Source organism: Panicum hallii, chromosome 8 (assembly GCF_002211085.1).
Source record: "Panicum hallii strain FIL2 chromosome 8, PHallii_v3.1, whole genome shotgun sequence".
NCBI classification, from domain to species: domain Eukaryota; kingdom Viridiplantae; phylum Streptophyta; class Magnoliopsida; order Poales; family Poaceae; genus Panicum; species Panicum hallii.
Genome location: NC_038049.1, coordinates 33,084,898 through 33,089,408, shown reverse-complemented (window position 1 = coordinate 33,089,408; position 4,511 = coordinate 33,084,898).

Here is a 4,511-nt window from a genome sequence, read left to right as displayed (position 1 = left end):
TGCATCATCAACTCATGAGGGTATGCATCATATTTCATGCGTGCATACATTGCAAGTATCATTATCCTTGCATCATAGTGTATGCATCATTCGGTCAGCATCATGGTAATTGCATTGTGTCTTACGCACCATCTCGATCGTGCATGGAATTCTCCCTCTTCATGTTGCATCATCATTGCAATCATACATCTCAACAGTGCATCACGATCAGGGTTAGAGCATTTTGTCATTATCCCTTAATTGCATCAGTATAAATAGGTATATTTTGCAATTAACCTCATCTAAAATTATTCAGATAATAAACTCTGAGCAGAAATGTTCCAACCATCATTTATCCATCTTTTGTACTATCCTCAATTGCTATCCACTAGTTTTGTAAAGAATGTCACCGACATTTATCATCCTCATGATTGTGATCTCAATTCTATGAGAACTTGATCACCTTTTTCTCTTTTCTCTTGTCAAACTCATCCGTATACGATCTATCCATGCTCTCGTTACACTTATCTCATCATACTCCAACGACTTTTACTTCTCTGGTGTGTTTGTTTCCTGTCGCATTTAATGGGTGATTTGCTTCTCTTCCCTTAAGAGTCTTTCGTCCGAATCTCGGGACGAGATTCTTTTTAGGGGGGAAGGCTGTGATAGTTCGTGTATTTGTAATGCTAGACTTATATTTGATAGTGTGAAGTGTATGCTTGTTAGTGTAAAACTTTTGTGTGTTTGTGTGAAGTTCTTGAAAATCTTAAGTAAAAAGGGTATTTTCGTAATTATGGAAAAACTAGGGTTGTTTCTGTAAAATGTATTTGAATAGGAGGAAATTTCAAAATAAAGGAAATATATTTTTCTTACTTTATGTCTTGTAAAAAATATATATTTATCCAAAAATTTCATTAGAAATGCGTGTGTTGAAGTATGTAAAAATTTTGGGTAAAGTTGTAAAAATAAGGGTATTTATGTAATTTATAAAAGAACAAGTCCTTTTATGCAAAATAGGTGGTTTACAAAAGTAACTTTCCAAAATTACTAGAAGTAAAAAGGTAATAATGTAAGTAATCATGACTTACTTAGCAATTTGCGAATAGACCCAAGGTTATATGTTATTTATACTAACAATGATAAAGATGTAATAAAATTCAATTTTAGTCCAAGTCTTAAAATAAAACTTCATATTTTGAGTTTTGAAGTTCAAACCCTAAAACAAAGTTGTAGAGCTCGAAAAATTGTACAATTTTCATTTTGGTCACATTTTTGTTTGAGCCCTAGAATAGTGGTTAAATTTGTCTTTACCAAGAGGTCCCTGTAAATTTCTAAAATTACAAACCAGTCCTTAGAAAATCCCCTTTCTCTTCCTCCTTTGGCGCTCCTCTGTCCCTGTGTTCTGCAGCCCACCGCTCTACCGCCGTTCTCGCCACCTCCTGCTGCTGCAGTTCACCGCTGTTCCCTCACCCTTGCCACCTCTTGCTGCAAAAACTCCACGCGTCACTCAGCTCCTTCTCCTCTGGCGCCATTCTTTTTCTTTCACCGGAGGCAGCAGCATCCCAGTAACTCTTTTCTTCCTCCACCTCCCTCTGTTCTTCCTTCCATTGAATCCCTCCTCCACTCACAGCACCAGGCCCAGGCGGGCTCGGCTTGGACGGTTCCCAGGCGCGCAGGCGGCGACGGCAGGAGCGAGCGCTGGCTCGGCTGGGCCCAGGCGCGGGGCGAGCGGAAGCTCAGCGCGCGGGCCGGCGCTGGGACGCGCGGCTAGCGGCGGCTAGCGGCGGGAGCTGGAGGCGCGCGAGCTGGCGGCCGAGCCAGGGCGGCGCGCGCGGCCAGGCGCGAGCGAAGCCCAAGGCGGCGGGCGCTAGCACAGGCAGGCGGTGGAGCTACTGCAGCTGGCGCAGGGCCCAGGCGTGCAGGCGGCGCGGCCCAGAGCGCGTGCAGAAGCCGGGCGAGCGCAGGAGCGACCCAGCCAGAGCTGGCGCTGGGGGGAGCACGGCCAGGCAGAGCGCAGGGCGGTGGCGCGTAGGTGGGCCGAGGCAGGCGGCGGTGCGCACGGCCAGAGCTGCCTGCTCCTCTGTACTCCACCCCCCACCATCGAGAGCCTCCTTCCGGTTTTCCTCCTTGCCTTCTGACCCCTAAAATGAATTTTCGGTGTACTGCTCGAGCTCCCGACCGCCGGCATGACTTGCTTCCACCGGGACCGACCTCCCCAAGCGCTCCTCTGCTCTGTTTGCAGGTGAGGGACCTTGTGCAGCAATTAAAACAAGTTCAGGGTGTTTTCTGCGAAGTCTAGACTCATGAGAACAGTAGAGTTGAGGACCTCTGTGTAAGGGTACTTGTTATTTCATGTGAGAAGCGCTGTTAACTTGTAAATTCAATAGGAAATAGTAGGAATTCCAAAATTTCAAAACCAGTTTTGTTAGAAACTAGATTTGGAGCTCTACAACTTCTATTAAATAAGTTTGTTATGAAATCAAATAGTTTTGAATCTATGTTAAATCTAAGATAAGAGCGTGTAATAACCATAGCTTCTGCATGTTAGCTTTGTTGATCCTAATTTTTGGGTATGCAATCCCTATAGATTAAGTATGAATCGATATAAAATTTTCAAACCTAAGTTTGTTTTGTAATTTAAATTCTTTAAGTTGAGTAATTCAATTTGTTTTATAGTAGAATTAGCTAAGTCTAGTCTATTCAGTAAAGTCTATCTAATTAGATCTTTTGGTTAAAATCTTTTAAGTATACAATTGATTTGTGTTTAAATTTTCAAAACTTTATAACCCTAATTATCCAAGCTTCACATTCCAATTTGAATTTAATTTTAAACTTGAAATATTTTAATTCCTATTTTCAATTAAATCAATGCTATAATCATGAATTGAATGTAAATGATTCAGAGCTTAAGTTTCCTTTTGTACCATGAGTTCTTGAGTGTTAACCTTTTGGATTGCAGCTAATTTTTTGAAATATAGCTTGTGTACCTCGTGTTTAGCCTTGTGTAAAAATCTTCAAGTCTTTCCTGCTTTTTAGCTATGGAATTTAAGTGCCTTTGTGTTGTATTGATGAAATGTTTGTTTGTAGATTTTAATCTTGCTAGGACTTTTCTGTAAGCTATAACCCAAATCGGCACATGCCTAATCGGCACCCCTCAATCAGCACACCCAGATCAACACATCCGATCGGCACACTCCGATCGACTACACCTGATCGGCACCTTCCGATCGGCTATACCCCCAATCGGCATATCCCGATCAGCCACATCCCGGCCTTTATCGATCACATACCTTTAGAATACACTTATCGACTACATACCTATCGGCTAATCTTGCCGAAAAGTAGTCGAGCTGTTGTGCACAAATAGTTGTTTAAATTAACACTTCAAGCATTTAATCGGCACGATATAGCCGATATAGAAAACCCAAATCGGAAAACTAGTTGATGTCTTAACACATTTTGGCAAGAGCCGATGCACTCACGGACTAGATCCGACGATGCCCCACATTATCAGCTAAAAGCAACTGATAAATACACCGGCACAGTACCACCGATGTCAAATCGACCAATCGGCTGAACGCAGCCGGTTCAGCACCTGATAATCGGCTGACAGCCGATTCACACCAGATCGGCCAGATCGATCAACACTGTAGACAGCCTTCTGAAATAGCCAATACGCACACAATCGGCAGCCGATGCCGATGCCCTGTAGATTATGGCTAGCCGATGGCCACACCTATCGACTAGGTACTCTGTCGAATTAAAGTGTGAATCGGCTAGGTGCGAACCTTTGTTAAATAACCGATTTATCTAAGTTTTCACGCTAGATCTTAGGATTCTTGCTTTAGGCTAATCCAAGCTGATTTCAGTTGTTTCCCATAGCGGTCAAATATGGCCGGTCAATCCTTAGTTTTCCCATCCTTGTCCACACACTGTTATCAGCCGATTTATCGGCTGAGAGATCGGCCATATGCTTACCGGTTACATACCCTCAAACCACATCCTTTTTAGTCTAAGTCTACACTTGTGGTCTCACCAACCTAGTTTAATATTAGTGTTCTGTTACAACCTAATTCTTGAAATAGGTCTAACTTAGATAACCCCATCGGCTGTATGACAATTGATTGTGTACTGACGTGATCAAGTCGATGCAACCACACCTAGTTATCTAGGTTAACACTTAAGCGCATCTCAATAAGGCACAGTTAGTGCATAATAGAACAATCAGCTACACGGCTGATGTACCCAATAGACGTAGGAGAACATTAAGGATAAAACCAGCTACACAGCCGACCCACCAATCGGCTGAGCCGAGGCCCAAACCGTACGGATACATACAACTAGTCTACCAATACACTATCGGCTAGTTACTCGCACTAATCAACTAGCTATGCTGATGCATCACTCGACTAATTCTACCGATGTATAAATCGGCGAATGTGCGATACACTAAATCGGCTAGAAGGTCAAATCACTGATCGACTAGTTTTGCTAAAGCATGGATCCGCTGCTGAACGCACGCGATCAGTTAA